This window comes from Anas acuta, chromosome 8 (genome assembly GCF_963932015.1).
Source record: "Anas acuta chromosome 8, bAnaAcu1.1, whole genome shotgun sequence".
Taxonomy (NCBI): Eukaryota; Metazoa; Chordata; class Aves; order Anseriformes; family Anatidae; genus Anas; species Anas acuta.
The window spans coordinates 32,229,559-32,256,339 of record NC_088986.1 but is presented as its reverse complement, the minus strand read 5'-3'; the positions used below and the strand labels follow the sequence as shown (position 1 = coordinate 32,256,339).

The following is a 26,781-nucleotide window of genomic DNA, read 5'->3' as shown; positions in this document are numbered from 1 at the left end:
TTATATGATGCAAATTTTATAAACAACTGTCATTACTATACCCACAGTCATTATTCTGAATCAAATACAACACAAAGAAAAAAAGAATAAGAATTCTCAGATCCGTAGACTGCATTTCAGGGCAGCCCCTCTTTGGCTTACACAGCCCTTTTCCCTCACGGAGTGCGAGATATGAAAGGAAGCTGCATCTCCGGGGACGCTGGGGGGAGTTGTGATTCAGCTGAGAGAGATTTATCATCTCATCTCTAGCCAGATGCACTCTATTGCTTGATGATCTCAGCAGGTCCAAATGAACAATGTGTTGTATCAAAGGTCAGGTAACTTGTTTAATGTTGGCGATAAATGTTTTACAAAATCTAAGAACAGTCTTGAGCCTTCATTTTAATCAGGAAGTTAAATATTTTATTTCCCTGTAAATTGGGTGAGTACTCTCTTAGCCATACCTTTCCTTAGACCTCTTCTAGACTACTGCCTGCTCCAGCCATTCTTGAAATCTTCTGAGTTTCAGGACTACTCTGCAACAATAGCGGACTGGTTTTAATTTCTGACTCTGGAACACTGCTGAGTTTGTATGATCTGGAGCAGGAAGATGGAGAAAAGAAGCCGATCGCTGTCCTCAACCCGGAGTTTTGTTGTTGCTGTGGAATGGCTTTCAGCTTGCACATTTGGTGAGACAGAAATCATGAAGTTGTCCCTTGAATTCCCGTGTGCCAGCACAGCACGTTGCTACATACCACTGGGCCAGACTTGACTAAACATGTGTAATTGTGGTACTGTGTAGCTTATCCGAAATCTTGAAAGATTTCTTAACAGCAGAGAGATCAAGATCTTTAGGCCATTATTATGATACAATAGCAGAAGAAAATATAACCTATCAAATTATCAGATTAAAATTTAAAAGTTTTTTTTCTTTTTTTTCCTAGAGCTTTTGCTAATTGTCACTTCTCTGCAATGTTACATAACTCCCATGTGCAAATGGACTTACTGGCAAGTTTCTGTGTACATACCAGCGCCCTGGCTCTACTAAACCCCCTTATCTTAGCTTCACTAATTTGCCATGTCAAATTAGTGTGATGAAACAAATTCTAATTACACTGAAAGATCACTTAGAGCATTAGCACTGCTGCTGTGGTCTGTTCTTGTGTGTCTTATTTGCATACTAATCCAGTGTGCCTAGGTAGATGACAAAATGAAATGTCTACTAACACGTTTACAAGGATTTTCTGAGAAGTTGCTGACTCAGCCTTGACAGATGCTCCCATAGACAGAGAGCTGGAAGAAGGAAATATGAACCACATTGCTCAGGCTTAGGGAGAATGTTATTTTTCTACTTCAACTTCCCTGCTAGTTTGTTTGATTCTTTGGGGAATCATGATTACTTTTTTTTTGTTCCATTTTAAGAATAAGCTGGATAATGTCAGGAATCAAAAATATCATTATGACTCATATTTGGTATTTAAGTATATAGGATCCATACACCAAAAGTATAAAAGGGAGCACAATTTAACAGGTTGGATTAAAAAGTTCTTTAAATATCTTCTGCAAAAGAACAATCAAACAGAATTCCTAGTGGTAGGAGTTAGGGAATAAGAGCATGGATTAACAAATATGTAAGCCTTTCCATCTCAGTGTGTTGAGTGGGATGAATATCTTTATAAATTAATAAGTAATAAGTTGTTTTCTTCCTGACTGAAAATATTGATTTGTAAGTATGTGTGGCTGCAGACTTAAACAGTACCTAGCTGCCCTAAATGTGCATTTACTCACTGAGCAAGGAAAAAAAGGCTATTGCAAAATTTAGGCTCAGAATATGAAACATGACTGAATTTGATTTCCTGCTGGCGTTACAACTTCAATTCCATTGGAATCATAAAGCCCATGTTAATAGGTTTTGCTTCACATTTTAAAGCTGTGGGATTGAGATACAGAATCCTGAAAAGAAAGGGAAGGTGATGCCTTACCATTTGTGTGTGGGTCTGCTAAGTTCATTTTCCCACTTGTCTTCACATGTGAATGATTTCTGGCCCTTTTTGATCACACCACCATGCACAGGCCTTGCCTGAAGATATTCATGGGAATTAGCAGGGCTATTCCTTGCTCTCTTCCTAATTGTAATGAGCAAATTCATAGAAAAAGCTTGGCTTAGGTGAGATCTTCAGCTTCTTCTAAGAAAAGAAATGAGCTGCAAGCCTTGTTCTGCTGAGGTTCACACTGGCACTCTGGATGATTCAAATGCAGCCAGGTTTTGTGTGGAGTATTCCTGAAACAGGTGGAGATCTCTGTGCATCCTGATCATCCTGAAAAGCACTGGGAATGAAAAGGAGATAAATGACTAGGAGGTGAAATTGCTTGATGTCCTGAATAGGTGTATATTTACTTAGTGTACTGTACCTAGTCTGCAATGTGTATGCTCAATAACCTAGACTTACAGCTTTTTCCATATGAATGTTTATTGCAATAGAACAGGCAAGAGTTACTTATATTTGTACCTGCAGAGAAAACTTTATTTATTTCTGTGTAAGCATGTCACAGAACATACACAGAAAAGAAAACACAGTAGAAAAGTCATGGTATTTATTACAATTAAAAAAAAACAATCCCAGAAATTTTCAGTTAACCAGAAAATTAACCTCTAGCCACAGTACAAGAGGGTACTTTTCCTATCATCATGTTACAGAGGACGTAGGTCGGGGGTGGGTAATGGAGTCTGCAGATAAATGAAAGATTTTTTGATGTGACTTTGTAACAGACATGCAGGTGATGACCTGTGAGTTGTATCATATGTACAATGCACTGGCAAACTGGGACACACAAAATAGAAACTGTATTATAATTTCATTCTAGGTTTTCATTTTTTTTCATAAAATGCTAATTTTTGCTATAGATCCATTATGTATGAAACTCTAAAGACTTTTTTCTCCTTCAGTGCCAGAGGGATTTTACATGTGTAAGCCCAGTTTAGTGTTAATGGCAAATATCAGTATACAAGCGCCATTCACTGTGATGAAAACAGTCTAGTGGACCTAATTAACTAATACTAGCATAGGTAACATTTCCTGTATGCAGGGTTTCAGCATTCCAGTTAAAAGCATGGTCCAGCAAACAGTATTCAAGTTTGTATATCTAGCTGAAATATTTTGTAGGTGAATTGACTTAATCTTGTTCTTTAAACATAGATTTTTGATTTCCTTTCTTCAAGAACTTGTATGGTTCAAAAGCTTAGACCTGTGTTTTTTACATCTTCACAGTGAATTAGCATCTCAAATATGGCACACTATTGCTCTATAGGCAAAGTCCAGGGTTTTCAGCAAGCAGAAAGGAACAGCTACTTCATGTATCAGTGTCACAATCTCTCCCTTGTCCTCACTTATCACGGGAAATGTCCGTATTTCCCAGTTACTGTTATGGAGAAGACAGTTAAAATCCACTTGTTTTAATGAAAAGCGTGGCTATTATTGCCATCAAGCTTCTAGATTAGCAACATGGTTTACCACTAAAGACAAGTTAGATGCCTATGGCAATATTTTATATTAAATCCTGTAAGATTTTCTCTCAGGGATTAAGGCACAGCCTTGCTTTCTGTAAAAGCACCTTGATATCATCACATCTATTTTTAACTCTTCCTGAGGACTAGGCCCCATCTTGGTCAAAGCCAGGATAGATGAATGGCAGTCACTGTAGGTACAGCACTGTAAGTCAGCCAGGGAAAGAGCTGGTTTCAAGCAAGGTAGCAGAAGATAGTTCAGTTGTGGAACCAGGGCAATGTTCAATTTCCCTTTTTCCAGACTGTATTCATTGTGGAACACTGCAACCAGGGAACACTTACTTTCCTTATGAGGGATAAGTAACAGGGAAATTTTGCAATAGCTACTAAGGTATGCAAGTGGTTAGATGAGGAGTTCATTTTCACCCGTAAAGTGGAGGAGGAGGACAAAAAAAAAAAGTGCAAGCTGTTTGTTACACTAAAAAGACAATGTTCCAAGGCATCAGGTGTCCCAAGATACTAAATGTGAGCTTGTATAAGAAGAGTAAATTGAAATCTTCTGGAACTTTTCTTGAAGTTTGGGCTACTATGAAACTTCTTGGCTCAGTCTTATCTCTCAGCAGATTCATAATAGCAGAGTTAGGCTGTAATTGGTACCACACTGACACATAATGTAAAGTGTTACCTACGTTTAAAACTTGAAAATAGTATTTGAATTCCATATTCACAGGTAATAAGAGTTCATCATCATGGTTGGGAAAACGAGTTTCAGAATGACAGCTCCTAATCTGGACTTTCACTTTCCAGTTCAGTTCATATAATTTTCTTAGTATGGTCATTATTCTGCAGTCCTTATTCAGGCAAAACCTCCCTGAAGCTGTGAATATCAACACAATGATAGCCACTGAAAAGGGCTTATCACTATAAATATATGTTTGTTGTTTAGTCTCCACATTTTTAGTGTAAGCTTTATGAAGAGTGTTACAATAGTCTACACTAATACCATCATCATTATACGTCAGCAGTTCCATGTAAAATATATTTTTTTTAAATAACAATAATTGGCATTTAGACCTCTTAATTCCCAAGGATTTCAGAGCACTTCCCAAAAGCTGGTGTATTAATTCTCACAACAGTAAATATCTATAAAAAACAAGTATATCTGGGCAAGTTCCAAGGCCCTCCTGGAGAACTCTCTCATAGTACCACTGTGCTTTTGCCTGAGAAAAAAAAAAAAACAAAAACACTGCAATTTCAGATTTTTTGGTGAATTTGCAACAAGAAGTTCCACATTCCTCTGAAAAACAGACTTCTTTTCAATCAGTTCTTCTCTTTACCCTTAGGTCATGTTATCGCTGAGCAACACAGTAAATCACAGGAATTTGCTTTTGTAGTACCTTGATTTGACATTTAAATTATTCTACTGATTCAGATATTCTGACAATCTGACAATAAAATTGGCAGTCATGTTCAAATTTTCTTATTCCGTGCCATTTGTGACAATCCTTGTGTGAGTACTGCTTTTTTATAAAAACAAACAAACAAAAAAAAAACAGCAAAACATCAACCAAAACAAAAAACAACCTAAACAAAACAACAACAAAAATGGATATCCTTATGATCCTACCCCGGCAGAGCTGTGGTAAGGATCTGTTTAAAGCTGGAGAAAACTCCCAGAGGAGGAGTGGGCAATCTTACCACATTGCCTGCAGTGATACCTGGAAAGATAACCACGTCTATTCCCTCATGCTTTATTCTTTTGTAGAAACAAACATCTAAAGATGATGGACCACAATCTGATGTCTGAGGACAGAGAGCAAAGGGGGGAGATATAGCTCTGATCATCTTTGTGCTAGAGAAGTGGGAAAGCATCAGCTTAGTCTGCTTAGTTTGCTTCTTCACAGTTTAGATGGCTTTGGAAGATGTGAAAAGGTTGCTGTTGGGGAAGGGCAAAGATGAGCTTCTTTTCCCCTCTTTTCCCTTGAGGATTACCATTCTGGGCAGCTGGCAAGCAGCTGAGCTGTGCCCCTTCACAATTAGCTCATCAGGCATAGTAAGTAGCAATCTCACCTTCTTTGTTGCATGAGTGAGTGATTAATGAATGAGTATGTTGTTTTTTTTTCTTTTCTTTTCTTTTTTTTTTTTTTCTTCCAGAGTAATTCAAAGCTGCAGTATGATCAATTCAATCAGATTAAGATCCAGTTTGACACTTTAATAAGAATAAAACAAGTATTTGCTTGCTAGGGCATGATCAGAAAATACTGGGTTCTAGATAAATCAATATGTAATATAAGTTGCTCTGTAACTTTTGAAGATGTTACTTGTATTTTAAATAGCACAGGCTTTGCATTTGGGAGCTATCTTTGGCAGTTATATTGTAAGGTTCTCTATCCCTTTCCCTTGGTTTAAGAAAGGCAAGAGAAGATCAAAAGCCATGCACAGAAAATTCCCAGAAATTCTCTCAGAAGAACCCCTATGAAAGCCGCTGGCTGTGGATATTATTGCTGTGGTTATGAGTGTGTGAGGGGGTTTATTCTTGGTGAGAGAAATGCATTGAGTGAGGTTCTATCTTCCTGCTCAGTCATTTCATAATACACATTCATTTCCTCTTAACAAGAGCATAGAACATTGTTTTTGTGGAAACGCAGATTGAGCATTTTGTTGCAAAAGGCTATGCTGACCAAAACCACAGCACGGCCAGCTGACCATTGAACTGAAGTTTCTGACAATTCCTAAAAGAACTAAGTTTATCTTTTTTTTTTTTTTTTCTGTGCATATACAAGGAAATGTATGTCCTTTTTATTTCTATAACAAGTCTATGTATTTTCTTAATGAATTATGTGAAAATACATTATACTATGATCAGATGTGGGATAAGCCTGAATGCCAAATTAACAGGAAGGAACTGTAACAACAAAATTCATGGCAAATATCTATGATATCAACTTTCTTTTTAGAATATATTATATCTCCCTTTGAAATGCAATATTTGGTACTTTTGCAAAGATTCACAATTTTAAAATTTGCAGAATAATCATGCAGTGAAAAACACACTTTGGTTTTTAAAGCATTGCTGTATGTTTATCAATGCTACATCAAATACCGCTTTAAAAAGCCATGTGGAAAATATTTGCATAGATTGTCCCACCGCCTGAAATGACACTTACATGTGTGGAAACAGAAGAGAGTAAAGACAAATAATAATTTGATCTAAACAGGGACACAGCTGTATTTCTAATAGGATTCAGGCCTTCCAATGGCCAACGTCTTTCAGTTTGCCTTAAAGGAGCTGTGAACTTATCACTCGGTCATGTGCACATAAATATAGCAGCTGCCATTGCTGATGGCTTTGAAGTATTTTGCAGTCAACTGCTGGAGCTGGTGGCTCCATGCCAATTCATGATGTGCTTCTGATCCTGAGAGATTTTCATGAAAGACTGGGGACAGAGGTCATGGATCAAATGTAATGGGCTGACGTGTATTAAGAAAGATTAATGAGTATGGGCACAAATTGATTGTGTTCTTATCAGATAATCAGCAGTTCTCACCAACACTTACTTTCAGTGTTATAAAAGAAGAATATGTGATGGGGTCTCTTGTGGTCAGCTATAAGGAAACAGAGTTTTTATCATTATTTAAATGAGACAAAATGTCAGTATTGTCTGTTATGAAGTCTTGTCAAAGCCTTATTCCAGCTCAGATCCAGGCTATTTTTCCATGTTACACATTAACAGGGAAAGGAGCTGCAACAGAATCACAGAATTGAAGGGGTTGGAAGGGACCTCGAAAGATCATCGGGTCCAACCCCCCTGATGAAGCAGATTCCTTAGAGCAGGTTGCCCAGGTAGGCGTCCAGATGGGCCTTGAATATCTCCAGAGATATTTACAGAGATAATGAACATTTCAGTTCTATAGAACTATATATGTGTATGTATATATATATATATATATATATATATATATATAAAACTGCGTATATAGAACTGTTCTATATACAGGGATATAGAACAGCTGTCTGGAATTATTATAGTGTCAGGAAGAAAACGAGGATAAAGCACAAATAAGTAGAAGGTTATTCTGTACAACCATACTGTAAGAAGAGTGAAGCAGTAGTACAGGTAGTGATGGGATACAAAAGGTTGTGCCAAGAAAATCATGTTATGACCCCCTAGCCATGAAACATTATATATTCTCTTTCATTTAAATGCTTTTGAAATGTGAATCTGAAGAGGGATTCTGTTCTGTGGGATAATTTCTTTTTAACAATCAGAACTTCTTGGATGCTCACCTCTTTCCCAAAAACCAAGAGTCAGGAGTCCTAAGGCAGGAGGAGGTTGCATGTTACAGGACAGCTTCCCTAAAAAAATCTGCATTTTGGTGGTAGATTGTTCACTTCGCTAAGTGTTTGCCCATTGTATGAGATATTTGCAAAAAAATCAGCTCCAACAGTTTCTTGCAAATGTTTTCACTGGCCTGAAAAATCTGAATTTGTAGAGGGACTCAGGAAATATATATGCATTTGTCACACCCGTTTCTCTATTGCTCATCTTGTGTGTTTTTTTCTTCTGCTTTTTTTTTTTTTATTTGTTTGCTTTTGTAATGAGTTATGTACCAGAGCATTCAGGTTGTTGATCTAGACAGTTACAATTCAGGAGATAATAGAAACAGCAGGTTATTTTGTTTAAAATTTGTATCAAAAAGTCTGCAAGTACTCTAATGACTAATTTTATGTGTAGAATGTTAATGAGGGCATTTTCTCTCTGCAAAGCTTTTAGTATGGAAACAATCCATAGCCCGATATGAGTGGCTCAAATTGTTGTGTTTGCCTAAGTCTGGGAGAATTTCAGGCTTGAATTTGAGGCTACTTTGGGTCTATTGAATCAAATCTGAACATTTTGGCAGTAACAGGTATTTTTTCAGATTTTTATGTAGCCATTTCTGGGAAGTGTTTCATGAGCTATTCCAAATTCAAGCTGTTTACAAACCAAACCTCTCACAAACTAAATCTGAACATTTGAAATATGAGAATGACAGTGGCAACAAGCAAAGATATCTGAAGATAGACTTGGATAATGTCAAACTTTAAGAACACCTCCAAAAGAAGCGTATGAACAGTGTTCACCAAAAAAAAATCAGGAAGGAACTGAACATTGTTGTCCTTATTTTACACCTGAATTTGTAACTTGTCAAACTTGTCAAAGAACAAACTTTTTTTTTTTTTTTTTTTTCCCTCAGGGGAATGCTTTATGTAGAGAGAAAAGACTTAGAAAGGCTTCATCCTTAGAAAGAAATCCCACATATGTGAGCTTGAGCATCAAGGAGGAGGTTCTGGTTGATGGCAAGTGAAATACGAGTCAGCAGTGTGCCCTGGCAGCCAAAAGGGCCAGTCATACCCTGGAACACCTCAAGCATAGCACTGCTAGCCAGTTGAGGGGTGGGATTGTCCTGCTCTGCTCTGCACTGGTGTGGCCTCACCTTGAACACTATGTGCAATTTGGGGTGCTACAATATAAGAAGGATATAAAACTATTAGAGTGTATCCAAAGAAGGGCAACAAAGATGGTGAAGGGTCTAGAGAAAGACATATGAGGAGCAGCTGAGGTCCCTTGGTTTGTCCAGCCCCGAGCAGAGCAGGCTGAGGAGAGGCCTCATGGCAGCCTGCAGATCCCTCATGGGGGGAGTGGAGGGGCAGGAGATAAGCTCTTCTCTCTGGAGACAGCAACAGGACCCAAGGGAATGGCATGGAGCTGGGACAAGGGAGGGTCAGGCTGGGTGTTAGGGAAAGGTTCTTTACCCAGAGGGTGGTCAGACACTGGAACAGCTCCCAAGAGAAGTGGTCATGGCATCAAGACTGTCAGAGTTCAAGAAGCATTTGGACAACATTCTCAGATACACAGTCTGATTTTTGGGTGGTCCTGTGTGGAGATGGGAGTTGGACTTGATGATCCTTGTGGGTCCTTTCCAACTCAGGACATTCTATTATTCTATCACTTAGCCGAAGTGAAGCTGCATATCTGTAACTGACACAGCAAAAACATTAGGCTACTCAGTGTTCAATAACAGTTTGGTACTTCTGTGTAAAAAAGCAGCAAGCTAAATTGTGAAAATTTTCAAGTACCGTTTAACTAAGTGCTCCTTAAATGAAATTGAATTCCTTTTCTCCCCCTCTTTTAAGCCTGAGAAGTAATTTATACCTCTCAAGTTTCTTTCTCCAGTGAGTGGGATTTAGAGGGACCAGTCACATGTCTGGATGGTGTTGTTCAGGACCATACTTCTACAGTCTTAGCTGAAAGTTGGCAAGTCCTAGTGTGATTCCTTGCCTCCCAGAGCCTGGTATAACGAGCAACTCATACAGTGTCTGGCAAGCATGAATTCATGGAAAAACCTAGGAAATTAAAAAAAAAATGTATATAACAGAAACAGTACATTAAGTATTACGTGACCAGTGAAACGTCTCCGATAGACTCTGATTTGTAATTTTCCTGATTATTCATCTCTTCTACCTGCAGAAATCCACTAACTAGATTGAAAACACAAAGCCTCTATGGCAAATATAAATTGACACAATCCACTGAAGCCAGTAGAGTATGGTTATTTTACACTGGGTGAGTATCTGTCTCATTTTGTTTCAGTTTTCATTGTATACAGAAGTGAACCATGATTTAAATATAAAGGGAATTTCTACAGTTGTAATAAGCCTTTGCTTTTCCAAGCCTTGTCTTCCCTTCAAGCAGTATGATACCATATGGGTTTGATACAGTCAATAAGTTTATTTTTTGTTTTGTAGCATTACCCACTTTGGGATTTCATCACATTTACAGCAATGTTTTGAAGTTTTATTCATAAGCATGTGCAAGACCTTAGCTTTCCACTGCAGCTTGTTAGTGTACATTTTGGACAATGTTAACATCATCTCAGATATTCAGGACAAGTGAAGAACTGGGTTTAAGTCCTTAGGAGAAGCTAAAAAGACCATTAACAAGCCGAGTCCATAAAAAACATCTGTTCCAGTCATGCTGCTGATTTTTTATTAGTCCTTCAAATCCATAGCAAAGATCTCTAGAGCAAGAAAAATGCTCTAGTGTGGAGTGCAATTTCCAGTTTCTTAGCTAACCTGATTTTGTTGATTCATACATATGCACGATTCAGTTCTGTTCCTGAATACAAACAAACAAAAAAAAAAAGCCCCTTTTGGGTTGTACTTTATTTATTTTCCTTCAAATGCCCTTGAAAATTCATTTGCTCAGTGAAACCAAACAAATAATTGCATACTAAAAGGAAAATGAAGAGTAGCAAGCTAAATAATTTGTAACATCAAATATTCCTCTGCTGTGGTTAACATTCTCAGTGAGGGGAAACAGTTGGCAATAAACAGCCCAATGTATCTTAAATGCAATAATTAATATCAATGTCAAATGCATGAATTGAAAATACCTTAGGATATGCTTTCACAGTTCTGCTATATCACTGCTAAATGGAATATGCTATATAACTATAATAGCAGTTATACTTGTCATATTTCTCCTGATCTCTAAGGAAAAATTCTCATGTAGCCTTTATGAGGCTTACATCTTTTTCTATTCAAAGTTGTATTTTTATGGGTGTCTTTATGGTGGTTTTTAAAAGTTTACACTGTGAAAGCAAATGTCAAAATTTGTATATCATACAGACTACACAAAGTCACATTCCTGATAATTAGGGATATGCCACTACTCTGTTGTGCACATCATTGCTAGCTACCTGTGTAGTAAATAACAAAAGATTACTTATGATCTGGGCTGTGTAAAGCTCATCTGTGTGAGAAGAAAAAAAAAAATAAAGAGACTTCATATGGAGATGAGCACTTTTCACCATGCTCCATGTGTGAAATCTTGCCAAATGTGTAGTTCGTAAATCAAAATTGGCATTTTTGAGATGGGAGTTGTCAGTGAACATCCTGCTAAGAAAACAGTATTTTATCATTCCAGCACTTGTGTGGAAGCTCCTTGCCAAAGATTATACTAGTAGTAAGTTGCATCTGGCCAGAAATGTCTTATTTTAGGAAGAGAAGCCTGAGCCTTTGGGTTCTGTAGCTATAGGCTGTGCAGTGCCATGCTCTCATCCTGCCAAATATGTTCCCACCACAAGACGACAGGGTGTCAAATCTCGTCACAGCCTGGCCTTCTCTTGGCCTCTGTTTTGGTCTCAGCACTTCTGAGCAGCGTTTTTCACCCTTGCATACTCTGTAGTGTCAATATGTGCTCTGTTACAAGTGGAAGAACTGCCTTGGTGGAGAATATATTGTAGTGGAGTTCTGTAGGGAGGAGAAGTCCTGATTAGGTAGCAAACACCTTGAATTTATTGTTTTTCTTCCACCTTTCAAAAAAGCTGTACCAGACATGGGTCAGAATGTGACTCCCATATTTTCAGTGATGAAAATCGTTCTCCCTATGTTTGCTACCCTCATTTATGGCATTAACAATTTTATTTCCTTATAGAAAGTCTCCTCTGGTACTCTTGAAAGGCTGATTCTGTGCAGAGAAGTAGAGGTAAACGCTTGTAAGTAGGTGATCTCTGACTGCTACAGAGAGGACCAGGAATTACAGAGTAGCTGTACACACAAGTGGAGGTAGCATGTTTACTTTTCCCCTTAAATTTGTTCAGAAATTCTCATCTATTAAGTAGTGCACTGCACAATTCAGTTAATAAGAAGAATTTTATCTAGAAAAGTGTCCTAAACAACAAGCATAAGCAAGTTAGGAACAGAAGACATGGGAAAGGCAGAGAGCAATGATCTGTATCTGTAGGTGTCTGAGAAGTGCATGAGGGACTGATTCAGTTAGTGGAATATTCCAAATAATGGTGGAGGATAAACTGACATTTATGTGTCACTAGACATGAAGGTTAGAGAAATAAACTTCCAGAAGAAAATGCTGCATGTTCTGCCTCTTGTGAATCACCAAAGGATGCTCTCATGAATATTCCTATTAGCTGCTTCTGTTGTGGGTATGGTCTGTAATAAGGAGCCCAGTCCTTCAAAGAACTACTGCTAGGCTACCGATAGAGTCTCCCTTTGACTTGGTTTTACACAGTGAAGTTCTTTAGCTTACTCGGCACTATTCAGAAGATTCAATGACTCTCATAAATCCAAGCAATGAAATAACATTGTCCCAGATGAATTTCAGAAAAAAAAAAAAAAAAAAAAAAGAAAAAAAAAATTTGCAATAGAAAAAATCGTATAAGCTATTCATTCATGTGTCTGGATTTCAAATCAGTTGTAAATTATTTAGAGGAAATATTTCACTGCTGCTGGTTTTTTTTGTTTGTTTGTTTGTTTGTTTGTTTTTTTTAAACAAGACCATATTTCCAGTACTGGAGCTCATTTATACTGAGCACACTGACATGCTTGTAGCAGGTTTGAAACAACATTAAACTTCCTCTTATGCTGAAAAGGAAAGTTAAAGGGGTAAGTAGAGTGGGATATATGCATCTCTTCTTTTTCTCCTGTCTTTGAGAGACTACCTGTAATTTGTTGGGAAAAAGGTGGTTGAGACTGGATGTCACCAATGACTAAGACAGAAGTTAATTAGGCTAATGCAGTATTGGAGAGAGAACTAAGATATGTAGTTAGCTTTCTTTGGCTGCCAAGCACTTCTAAATCTGCTTCTAAATCTGCAAGTTCAATAAAACTTGCTTGTTACATTAGGCTAAAATGCATGTGGTAGACCTGACTATTTCTCCTGATGGAGTTCTGTGTACTGCCATCCTAGTGGTGGTGTCAGTCCATGGAGTCCTTACACAGAGCATGGAAGCATCTGGACAAATCATATTTTCATAATGTAGCAGCACTAAGTCATCATTTGTCCCACTTATATCAGATCCACTCTGCAAATCTGATAGGAAGATTTATCCCAAGGGATCTCATCTTGCTTCCTTTATTTGGTCACTGAAAACCATGAGAAACACACAAGTGGGGTGAGCACTGTTTGACCCTTGGTAATTAAGATCACTTAATATGCTTACTAGTTTGAACAGAAGAACCAAGCACAATGAGTTAGGACATTTACAGGGTTGGTTTACTTCACGCATGAAATATTGGAAGACAATATGAATGACTTTTTAACAATGATTCTGCTCTTGAGTCTATCCCATTTCTTTTTTAACAAATGACTGTTTTCCTTTTCTCTAAGGTGTTCTTTCAGAAGCAGACACAGCAGACAGGGAGAGATGAATTTCTAAATTAATATCAGCTTTGGAAAACTTCCAAAAGAGACCGTGATACACTGCCAGCATCATTATGTTTGGGTCCTACCTAAAGAGAAAAAGTAAGTTGTATCTGAAGTAGTAACCAATCTTCAATTCCTGAAAATAAATACAAAGTTCAGGAAAAGCTAATATATACATCAATCTGAACTTTCAATTCTTGTGAAAAAACTTGGCCTCAGAGCTTCAGAAAATAAACATTTTTGCCACGCGGCAATGGTTGTGAAGTAAATATGTCCCGCTGCTCTGATCTTACATCCTGTCACATTAATGTTTCAGAGCACTCAATATAAATATTAAAACTAATAGCTTCACTCTTCAGCTATTACTCCATCATTCCCTGAAATCATCATAAAACATTCAAAGCCTTTTAGAACATTTACACACTTGAATCTGATGATGGGGAAAGGAGACTAACAGAGCACAGCACACAAGCTTAAATAATAGTGGAAAGCTGTTTATGGAGTATGCTTTATTTATTCATCATTTCAACTAAAGTTTCAATTTTGATGGAGGGGAAATAATCAAAGTATAGCTGTCAAGGGAGAAGACTAAAGTATTGCTTTTCTATACAGTGGACTTGTGTAAAAAAAATAAGAAATAATTTATTTTTTTTTATTTCTATAAAAAGCAGAGTCCATGAGAATCTCGGTCCAAGGTCAATCAATCTTAGGACTGTGGGTACGTAAATAGCTAATGGATTGTAAAGACACATACCAGTGTTATGAATTTTTAACAAGCAACTCTTCAGCACAGACCCCTATAAATCAATGATGACTTATTGGCTGGATCAATTATGCAAACTTTAAAACATTTAATGACAGGTAATGAACAAGTCTCTGGAGTCCACCAGTCAACAGTGTTTTGCAGTTGTACTTACAACTGCTTAAGTGAAATGTCTGCAGGAAGCCTTTCCTCAGAAATGATTTAGAGCTAAACTCTAAGGTTGTGCTACAGTGAGACAGCATGGTTGCATTTCTCTTTGTGTATAAACTTAAACATGTTGGCAAGTGGGCACTGTTGTTAATGTACCTGTAGGCGTGTATATCATTTATTTTCACTAACAGTATATATATTTAACCTTGGAAACCTGCTCTCTCAAACTTTATACTTCAGGTTTCCTGCAAGGTGCTGTAGACACAAATAGGTTAATTTTCAAAGGAAAAGAAAGAAAAAAAAAAAAAAAAAAAAAAAAAAAAAGGTTGTGCTTATGTTAGTTCTTCCTCATAAGTCTTTATTTTGAAAATTAAGTTCAATGTCAAAAAATGAATTAGATATGGGGAATGACAGACTGTATTACAGTTAACCAGCACAAAAGGAGTGAAAGATAAGTTTAGGCTGAATAATACAAGCAAAGTCTTATGGAATAACAGGTGGCATTATGGTGGTTTAACTGCTAATTAAAATGATTATCCAATGAAAGATGAAGGATTTTTTTCTTTTTTGTGGGTTTTTGAATTTAATAGTTATTTCAAATTCTAAACATTAACCTTTCTAATGGACAACCTTAGGTAATTCTATAGATTACAAGGAAGTTGTATGTTAAACGTACCATTCAAGAACAGTAGTATAAGCCACTGATCCAAATGCCACATTTCTCTGTTAACTTAGTTGAGGCTTTACTCAGATTGACTGAGGCCTCTTGGCTGAACTGGTAAATTGAATCAGTGTTCTTTTTATTGCCATTTGCTTTACTTTTCTAAAGACAACAAATATAAACGAAAGCTTGCCAGAGAGTATAATCTTTGGTCTGAAGAATCAAAGTTCAAGTGTTTTGTAAAAGTGGTAGAATTATTTTATTTGACAAAAGTTGTTATCCTCAGCTGTATTCTTCATGAAGAAACTGTGATCATAGAGCCTCCCAATATCCTATGAGAACATATCTGAATCCTAATCATTAAATCACACCAGTAGGGTCCTACATAGGGTCCTCCAGCAGTGATTCCTGAGAGCTTCTGTCTTACCACCTTGCTCTGAAAGTTGCTCTGGCAATTGCAAGTGAGACTTGATGTGAATAGGTAGGTGCTAGACCCAACAATAAGAGCATTTGTTCATGTCACAATCAAAGTTTGGGGTGTGAGATGTACAAGGACAGTACAGTCACGAAAGTTTATAAACAAACTCGTGACGAGTCCAGGGATCTGTAGTAGTTAAAAAAAAAAAAAAAGCTATTTTTTATTTGCGCGTCTGAATAAAAATGAACATTCTTTGCTCAGTATTTATTACTGTTTCACTTGTGCTGGTAGATGAGGCACTGCAAGGACTGTCCTTATGTGTTGTCATAGAATCATAGAATATCCTGAGTTGGAAGGGACCCTTAAGGATCATCAAGTCCAACTCTTGACACCCACAGGTCTACCCAAAAGTTCAGACCATGTGACTAAGTGCACAGTCCAATCTCTTCTTAAATTCAGTCAGGCTCGGTGCAGTGACCACTTCCCTGGGGAGCCTGTTCCAGTGTGCAACCACCCTCTCTGTGAAGAACCCCCTCCTGATGTCAAGCCTAAATTTCCCCTGCCTCAGCTTAACCCCGTTCCCGCGGGTCCTGTCACTGGTGTTAATGGAGAAAAGGTCTCCTGCCTCTCGACACCCCCTTACGAGGAAGTTGTAGACTGTGATGAGGTCTCCCCTTAGCCTCCTCTTCTCCAGGCTGAACAGGCCCAGTGCCCTCAGCCGTTCCTCGTACGTCTTCCCCTCCAGGCCTTTCACCATCTTCGTAGCCCTCCTCTGGACACTCTCCAACAGTTTCATGTCCTTTTTATACTGTGGTGCCCAGAACTGCACACAGTACTCGTCAGTCATATAAAAATGCTTTTGCTTTTTGGAACAATATAGTCAGTACATGATGACAAACAGTTTTCTACTTTCTCCAACCCAAGAGAAAATGCACAACAATGCAGTTTAACTAAAATGTTTTATACACTGATAAGGATGAAGCTGGCTTTTTAAGCAGGGGATCTGTTTAGGTGGTGGCAGGAAATATTAATAAAAGTGATTTAAATAACTTTGGAGACTTCTGTTGAAATGAGGAGTGGCCCGAATGTTGGATATTCCTTCCTCTCGTAGAGAAACACACTTGAAATAAAAGGATGGTATGTTACGTATGGATGCATACCAAGAGGGAGTCCTTACAGCTTGGGCTTCTTAAACTCTCCCTACACTATTAGGTGAATTCCTTCCTTGTTCATCTATGGGTGTGAGTCTGCTAACTGTAACTGACTTTTTCAAGTGGCAAATGGAGAAATTGTTCCTGGTGGTATAGGAGCTCGATAGAACTACTGAGAAATATGTTTGTTGTGGTCAACATCTTATTCTGTTATCTGGCATGCTAGCAAAATAAGACTTCTAAACAATAGCAGAATGTCTTGGAATTCCTACTCTTCTTTAGACTTTTTAGCTTCTTACTGAGACTGACATTGCACTTGTCATTATTCTAAGTGTCACAAGTTATATTAATATCTCCAGCAGCTTCAGCATCTCCTGTGTGGAAGTTCTTCTATTTTATCTGTCAAAACTGTTAATCATTCTCTGTTTTCCATATTTATGGTCTCTAGTTGGCTGTAAGCATAATTTGTACCTGCACTGCAAGAATGATGTCAGCTGGCACTAGGAGGAAAAGATTTAAAATGTTACTACCAATGAAATTGAAGGGAGATCATTCTTATTTCAAGGATGAACTTAGAGCAGAGTGATGATACGTATTTTAAACATAAATATCTTGGTTGAATGGCTTTGTTAGGAGCATGCTTAATGGAGAAAACTAGGAGTTAGGTGCATGAGCAAGTTGCTTGCTATTGAAAGGGTTAAATATCTGTTCCCACTTCCTCCTTACTACATATAAGGGAAGGAAGTTATTTTTCTGGTGCTATTTTACTTAGTTGGTTTCTACATTTGAAGAAGCAATGGACAAAACTGGACTTGTTGATTTCTGAAAATGAGCTAAGAGTAAACAATATTTTTTTTTCACTCACCAGGTTAGAACAATCAGGTTAGAGGAAGAGCTGCAGCAGGGGATTGAAGAAAGAAATGGTAACTTGATGTGTTGATCCTTCTGGTTGCTTTCATTTGATTTCACATGATAGAACTTTTGAGTCTTTATTAGGTCTTCTTATAGTGTTTTCTTACTGATTGACACTCTCAAGTTATTCTAAACCATGGATCAGCTCAGGTAGCTAAGATGTAGTAAGAAGCTTCTTTCATGTTGCAAATTCATTGTCAGATTTGCTACATAAAACATCCCCTCGTTTCACAGAAGAAATAACACCATCTCTTTCAACATCTTGTTTTAGGCTTCTTAGTGTATTTCCTAAAAGACTGATGGACAAGATAATTTGACTGACACCAACCCAGTTTTTCCTGACATGCTATGCACATGCAAAATCTGACAGCTGCCTTCTAAACATCTGTATGCTTCTAAAGTGCCAGTAAGTGCTTCTTGTGTGCCCATCTATACTGTTTGTTGCACAAGTGGCAGCCGAAATCCACAGATCTGGTACACCCCATCTGAAACTCTGAGTTTTATCTTGCATAATATAGCAGTGACTAAGTTATTGGAAGTGAGCTGCATAGAAAAATCTGTGGGTCATACACCTGTGTCATATGTCTGTCTGTTCCTTGAAGAGATGTTTCCTGTTGGACAATGTGTAAAATAACTAGAATACCTTACTTTTGTGTTTCTATAGTATTTGGGGAGATTCGCCATCAATATAGCACACAAATGACTTCACAAAAAAGTCAGTATTATTATGAGGACAAAACTGAGCTCAATGACAAAAGAGCGAGTTGTGGTTACTTCTTAGCTGCTTAAGCAGTACTGAGTTTGTGGGTGTCAGTGTTTGTGTGATTAATTCATTTTGTTTGGTCTTACGGAGTAAGCTAGTCATGGAAAGTTTTCATGTTATGCCAAGTAACATGCCACATAAACTTTGTGTTTATGTTCAAAATATAAACCAAATCCAATTACTGGTTGGATTAATCAGGATCTAGTTCTGAAGTTAAGAGATGTTAATGGTTTTTATTCATTTATGCTATTTTTTAAATATCCACACCTTGTGGTTTCAACTGAGATGGGAAAGAGAAAGTACAAAAAAAAAGGGGGGTGAGGGAAGGGGGCAGGAGGAGAGGAGGAGATGGAGAAACCCTGTCTATCAAGATTTTTTGTTCAGCTCAATCAAAGAAAAATTGAAAAACATAAGAAAAAAAGATGGAAGGCAAACATTTTTGCAGCTTGATTTTCAAAGCTGCGAGCTATGGATAAGACTATTTTGCTTGCAGTCAAATGTTTATCTGAACTACAATCCTATGGCAATATAAAGATGTTTCTTTGCATATACTTTTGGTGTTTGTGGTGCCTTTTTTTCCCCCTTAGTTTTCTTTGGGAGTTCATTTCAGAAGTTATTGACTTCCTGGTAAATCACATTCTTTCCTTGTAGTAAGCTCAGTAGCAATCAAGTCTCAAGTGCTCAATTTGGCATTGTGTTTATTTTGCCTTTTTGAAAGCACATTTTTGTACTTTTTTATATACTTCAAAAGTAGGTGCATTAAAGAAAGGGTCAGGAGATGAGGTCTGTACTTCACTAAAGAAACAGTCTTGGAGTTTCAAGAATTTATTGAGGTCGATGATGACAAGAAATTGATAGAGTACGTTGAACGGTCTACTGATTTTTTTTTCCAGTGTTCTAATGAAATTACTGTCATAGTTTGCTGAATGTTATATGTGTTCTCTACCTTTCCTTTCGTCAGGACACTGTTTGTCTTTCCTTTTCCCTCATCTAGCAGTCTTCAAATGCACATAACTAGGCAATTCATCTTTTTATCTTTTTTTTTTTTTTGCCTTTGACTCAACCTTTAGCTGATATGCATGTGTATCTCCTGATTTCACTGGATATTTCCAAACTAAAATATAGGAGGAACCAAGATGAGAGAGAGAGAAAACTGTAGCAGCAAAAGTTCTTTTTCCTACCATTTTCCCTAAGCTTGAATGTGTTTTGGACACAAATTTTATATTTAAATTAATTTAAGATAGAAAACACCTAGTACCCAAGGCATAAATACCTGCTAGAAAACCCAGGTGTTTCAGTATCATCTTACTGAGAGGTGCACCTTCTTTCACTTGCAGCAGCCTTAGCAGGGCAGCTCATAATCACTTGTCGTATTCTATACACAACTCCTGTCCCACTCCCTTCACAATGTCAAGGGTTACAAGTGTCATTATTACATACTATGAAGTTTCTGCACTTCTTCTCCAGCCCTTATCAGGGCTCTCATGTCTCCTCTGTGCTGGAATCAGCTCTAGTGTGTATGTGAGCTAAATACTTGCATGCAGCCTTACACTGCTTTTCTCTCAAAGCCCCAGTGCAGCTTTACCACTTGGGGGAACTGATGTTTTAGATCTAGCATTTCTCCAGCCAGTGCAGGGGCATGTATGAAGCAGAGCTTGTCTGTGAACTCCCTAGAGCATTGCAAATTTCATAGACTTTCAGTCCCATTGTCAGGCAGCAATCTGCAATGCTTCTTTGACATTAGCTGAATATGCACAGGCATATGTTGGCCATTGCAAGAGATGATGCTGACTTTCAACTTCTACTTTCAGAGCACTATCAGTTATAAGGAAGATTTTTATATGTCCATGTTTTAACAATGGACAAAGCACTTGCCCCTGCATGTTACTAGAATTTCACTCTCTCATCCAGCTGGGACTGTGTTTGCGTTTTTTCGTTTTGTTTTTTTTTTTTTTCTTGCTGGGTTTTATGTCTAGCAAGTTCCTGGATGTCTGTGTACAAAAAACTTGCAGTTCTTAACTTGAGTCTTGGAGCTGGAGTTAAATAGTTCTGGTGAGGTTGTGTCATGGGGGTGTCCTGGAGTACAAGGTGTTTGATATATTAGTGCTGTTTATGCTCTCCTTCAAGCCACCAACATTCTATACAACGTAAATTATAGGAGTTTAGCCTCTTGTACATATACATATGAGTGGACCATCCATGGCATTCTAGTTCTCTGGCATGTGTTGTGTGTCACCACATCCCCTACAGCTCTTTGGGAGTTGTCTATGTTGTATAAGTTTTATGAGATTTAAAACGTTATGTTTATTGTCACTCAGAGTAGTAGTGCTAAAACCATTAGCTCTTCTGATGTGGAGCATGGTAGATATGTAGCTGCTAGTGCTAGATGATTTTGGTATTCATTAGCTGCATAAACATGGGTGTCCTACATCATTCCTGACTGACAGAAATACAGCCTGGTGCTTGCTTGGGACAGAAGAATAATAATGTAATGGAAAGGGCAACACTAGAAAAAGTATGAGTAAGAGCACATTTGTCATAAGGTCAAACATAATCTTCTTCAGATGAAACTTCAATCCTTTTATCATTCAAGATGGGATTTTGGCTGTCTTTCTTGGATTCTCTAATTTATTATGTCTCATTAAATAATTTGAATGAGGAAAACTAATTCCCAAATAACTTAGTGTTTGAGTAACTGCAAACACTGATTTATTTTCAAACACCTCTGTGAGGTTAAAGGTAGTGTAACGCTCATCTTGTACTGAGACCTTTTGCTCACAAGCATCTACAAGTTTTCTTGGTGCCTAGCAGTGCCATGACTCCCCGTGCCCGAGGGACTGCCTTACCATAAGACAGAACTGTGATGTCCAGCCAGTCTGGTCACAAAGGATAACAACAAGATCTGGCTATTCCCGAGCAATACAGCCTTTACAGTTAATCTGTGCACAGATCAGTTACAGTCTGAATTGGCAGTGGACACAGAAGACCTGGTTTCCCATGCATAGCACAAGTGTATAAATAAAGAAAACAAACTCTTAATTGGATATGTTGTCCTAATTCTGCTGGGCTATCCCTCTGTTGGCACAGATTTTGAAAAAGGTTCCAGTTTTGACAAGACAAAACAAAACAAAGGCTCAGTGACAAAGACATCTAAACACACCATGGTAAGCTAATACTTCGCTATTTAAAATATGCATCTTCTTTCAAACCACAATTTACCTAGCTTTTTCTAGATGTTAGATTTTGTTACATCTTCCCTCACCAAGTTAAAGAGCTGTATTTCAAATATTTTTTTTTTTTTTCTGGATTATAACTAGCACCTGGTGTATTTATTAAGTATCACAGCATAAATACAGGATGATCTAAAAGTATGTAAATGTAAACTACATTTTCCTTCTTCAACCTGCCTAGCCTTCCAAAATCTGTCTTGAAAAGTAGACACCAGAAATAGGCTGTGCATATGACCAGCGACTTCATTAAAACCATAGCCACTTTTGAGCATACATGTAATAAAATAATTCCTTATTCCTTAAGACTTTTACAGTCAGGAACTGTAATGGAAACACGCCATTAAAACATGGCAGGCAAACGGACTTCATGGAGAAATGGGTTGAAGCATTTTAATGACCTGACTTACATATACTTTATATAGAGAGCCTGCAGCAGGTGATTAGCTAGTCACCTTTTTCCTGAAAAGCAGGTCTCTTGAGAAGGTATCTCTGGGAAAGGAGTAAAGGTGGTGTTCACTTCTAATAGCAGTCAAGGGAGGTGGCAGTGTCCAGCCTTCTTGAAGATGAGCATTCAGTGTTGCATGAGACATGGAATCAGAAGGAAAGTAAGCAAAGAAGTGTAACTATCTCAGAAGTCAGGCTATTTAGTGTGAGGGACTGAAAACAGAACTTTTTTTTTTTTTTTTTATATCCAATAACTGCTCAGTATAAGGAATCTGCATTGAAACTCTGTATTAAATTCTACTATTTTCAAAATGTCCCTGAAGTTGCGACTAAAATTTCCCATCCTGTAACAAAGGATAAAATGGAACAGGTCATCATATACCACACTTGTGTAGTTCAAGCATTGCAAGGCAATCTTATTGCTGCCATTCCTGCAAGGCAGAAGTGAGGAAAACAATGTTCATTTAGGCTTTTTGGGTTATGACTTTTAGTTTCAAAGCATTGAATAAAAGAGTATTTGCTAATGCGGAAACTTCATTCTTCTTAATGTATAGAACCATTGGGATGTGATGTGTCTTGGAAAGAATGCAGAGTCTACTCTGAGGAGCTTGCAGTACTGAGAGCTACTCCTGCACTAGGCCATGTTTATTCATCAAATGGAGAAACACTCCCTGTCTCAGAGATATTATCTGCATTAATCATCAGTACATACGGTAAGTGTTTGCATAGCCAGGCCATCAGCAGAGGATCTCAGCTAGAGATTTGGGGGAGAGCTACTTTCTTTACATTGGCTCTGTGAGATGAGTGTTAATTTCACCTGAATTCAAATTTAACATTAATGATAATCTGATCTCTAATAATATGTTGACCTCAGTCTCATTTTGTTTCATGTTTTATTTTTTTCTTCTGTACATCATCTCACTGATTTCAATACATCTCTCTATCTCATTCTGTTGTCTAATATTTATCACAACTCATAGACTCATTCTTACCATGCTAGCAGTTACCAAGAGGTCTATCTACTGTCTAAGATCAGGCAGATTTGGGGCACTTCAAAATTAACATGTGTGGTTGTTTTACTGTGCTAGGCAGCTAAACACCACAACTGCTCTCTCACTCCCTCTCCCTAAATGAGGAGGGGAAGACATAAAGAACAACTCACGGGTTGAGATAAAGATAATTTAATTAAAGGAAAAAAAGTATTAATGAAAGATTATTACTAACTAAATAATTTAACTAAAGGGAAAAAAAAAAAAAAAAAAAGGAAAGGGGAAAAGGGAGGGGGAAAAAATAAAGGCTATGTGGAAGTGCAGAGGAAAGAAATTACTCTCTACTTCCCACAAATGAGTGATGCTTAACCATGTCCTTGAAGCAGGGCCTCAACGCACATAGCTGGTGTTTGGGAGGACCGACGTTTTCACAACGAGAACCCACCCCTCCCCTCTTCTTCCTGTTTCCACCTTTTGTTGCTGAGTGTGACATCATATGGTATAGAATATCCCTTTGGTTGGTTTAGGTTAGCTGCCCTGGTGATGTTTCTTTTCTCACTTTTTTGCCCACCCCCTAGGAGGGTTACAGAGCGTCCTGGTGCTGTGCCAGCACTGCTCAGCAGCAGACACAACACTGGTGTGATCCCACTGCTGTTCTAGCTACAAGTGCAGAGCACAGCACTGTATGGGCTGCTGCAGGGGAAGTTAACATCCCAGCCAGACGCAGTACAACATGGGTGAAGATTTTGCTGGAAATTAGTTTATGAAAAAAGAAATGGAGCAGAGCAAAATATAGATTTTGAGTATGTTAAGCATGTGATGCTCTTTTGCAGGAGCTGGAAAGTAGAAGAACACAAAGGATTACTGGTAATTTCTGCCCTAAAGGTTTGCACAGCAAGAGGTTCTTCTGCACAGAGAACCACCAGCAGCTTTGCATGACTCCTGCCAGTCCAGTGTCTCTGAGTGGCTCTTGCTCTGCCTTACCTGTAAAAGCTGCCCCTCTTCATCAGCAGATAGACCTACCCTGCACCCAGGACCCTTACTGGGTCAGTGCTTTTTCAGTATCACTGTACAGCCTGTACTGTGCTGAGTAGACATACTCCTGGTGATCCAGATGTCAGTACTGATGCTGATTTAGGAACAAGGGATCAACTCTTGCATATTAAGCCCAGAGGCTCACTTCTACCTTTGTGGTTATGAGTGACTTGCATGAACCTGACTTGAAGTTACTCATGCTCTGCCTGAAGAAACTGATCTGATCCTATCTAGGTAAAAATGTTCTTTCTTCTTTATAACTTTATATTGTTTGCCATATTTCCAGGCTTGGTCACTCTTGCAGCAGGTAATTTTTGCAGTTCAGAGCAATTTATTTTTTATCTTTGTTGGATCAGAATTCTCTAAAATCCCCTTCACTTGAAATAGAATGAAATTTTGTTTGACAATAGAAAATACTTCTCAAATTTTTTTTTTTCTAGGATTTGAAAATTTTTTTTCCTTTTAATGTAATTGAACTGTATTCTATAATGGTATAATTTGTTTCTAGAGCTATTTCTTTTTGTAGCTTTTTCCCCAATAAAAGTAATTTGCTGAAATAAGATTATTTTTTCTGCATTGCTATAACTTTGTTATACCAAAATGTAAGTCACTTTCATCACATGCTTTTTTTTTTTTTTTTTTTTTTTTTTTTATGACAAACAAGGGCCATACTACAGCTGAAGAATATAATGAGCCTGAATTCACTGATGGCTGTAGTGTGTTTAATGTGTGGTATTCCCAACAATGTTCTCAATTTCATGGATCGGCAGGGGAATATTCAGAGTTAACTCAGGACACTAAAGAAGAGCATAATTTTGTGTTGACAACAAAGGCTAAGTGCATGGCACTCTCTGCTGATGTGTTAATTTTACAGATTCTTCTTTGGAGACCCTTCTAGTTCCACATTTCTGAAGGATGACTGCGATTTTAGCTGGCTGACTTCTATTTGACTTTAATGGGAGATCTGCATTTTAAAATGCTGCACAATATTTTGAGAACTTCCTCATAATGTCCAGCCTAGTATTATATTATATCTGACCTTGACAATGTCAAATGATGTTATTAACATTCAATTGTTGCAAGATGGATTCAAACATGGGGGGATGTTCTTTGGCTTGGCTCTTTATAGTTAAGAAAGTAATAAACCTTCCTTGTCTGATTTTACATGTATAATGGACAATAACCAATAGCTGATCAACAGAAGAAATGTCAGGTGTGGAATCAATGCTGATAGAAAAATATTTCATCTGTTTACATATATGAAGGATCACTGATAAAATCTTTGATCCCATTAAGGATATAAACTCTTCACATACAGTCAATGACAAGTCTGATGAGCTAGCAGAGTTCCACCAGCCTCGCTGTGCTTAGTGAATGTTCAGCTAAAAAGGGATCAAATTGACTCATGAATTTCAAGGTTTCTAGGAATTACCATTGTGAGGTGACCCAGTTTTTTGATTAGTGTCATGAAAAGACAGGTCTCACTGAGAAATAAATGTAATAATGTCAACCATGTGCTTAAATTCTTCTCTCCATTATACACATTCGCTTTCAAATTGTTTTGTCATTTTAGCATAAACTGTATCACTTGCTTTCATCTGAGAAACACAAGCTTAGCATAGTTCTGTGCAGAAATCAAAGATGAGCATGGAAAAAAGACCCCTCTTTGCCTATTGAATCATTGATCAGACAAGCACAGCAGATATTTGCATGGATCCTTAGTAGCTGCCTTAGATAACTGTTGAAAGGGAAAGAAGAAAAGAGCAGAGAACAGGTATTTCATCCATTCATTTTGCTAGTAATTGCAGGCCTTCTTATAGGTTGCCCTCTCTAGTTTAACCCAAGAACAAGACATCATGAAATGAACTGCCTTCCTGTGGTAACAAATGATCATGTTGAAGGGAAATTGACTGGCTGGGCCAGGAAGAGGTTGAGGAAGAGAGTGAGAAGCAAATAAAAGTTTCAGATGTGATGGCAAAGTTGGATTGAAGAGACTTATTTCACACTATCATTAGAAAGTCATTTGACTGAGTCAGAAAATACATGTGCAAATACTATGAAGTGTGAAAGCTTTATTAAGTCTTCACAATGATGAGCCTATGGTCTGTCAGCTATGAGTTGGTGCCATGGTGTTCCTTCCCTCCCTCCCTTCTGTGGCACAGAAACGCATCAGACCCATTAGATTCTTGGGATGCAACCATCCCTACCTCAATTTCTTACCATGTGTCTACTGAATTTCTTTTTTTTTTTTTTTGTTATCCTTTCTTCCAATATTTTCAGCTCTTCCAACTCTTTTTCCTCTGTTCCTTTTTCCCCATACATTTGCAGAGACCTACCTGTGCTGCAGACGGGCCTGCAGCACAACCAATGGATGTGGGGAAAACTGCCTCTGCCAGAGAACATCAACTCTTTTTCCTCCTCACTGAACATCCTGTGTTCATGACAGCTCAGTGGAGAAGAGTAGGTGAGTGTAGCCAGATAAAGCAGAAGAAGTTTGCTTTAGTAATCTCTATGTGGGAGAGTTGTCCTTGGCTCATGGTCTTACAATAATCACAAGTAGTTGTGCCATAAAAATG

At 37.9% G+C, this 26,781-nt stretch overlaps 1 long non-coding RNA gene across 4 annotated transcripts; it reads left to right on the top strand.

Moving 5' to 3' along the window:
* Positions 1 to 283: 283 nt before the first annotated feature.
* On the top strand, positions 284 to 26,670 carry LOC137860394 (uncharacterized). 4 transcript variants are annotated; one of them, XR_011098880.1, is made up of 7 exons: positions 284 to 421; positions 509 to 668; positions 9,994 to 10,089; positions 13,654 to 13,788; positions 14,358 to 14,407; positions 22,736 to 22,894; positions 26,534 to 26,670. It is a non-coding gene; the product is annotated as an uncharacterized lncRNA (long non-coding RNA). The 4 variants fall into 4 exon arrangements; XR_011098879.1 differs by lacking the exon at positions 26,534 to 26,670 and adding an exon at positions 24,870 to 25,963; XR_011098882.1 differs by lacking the exon at positions 26,534 to 26,670 and adding an exon at positions 24,004 to 24,693.
* Positions 26,671 to 26,781: the final 111 nt, after the last annotated feature.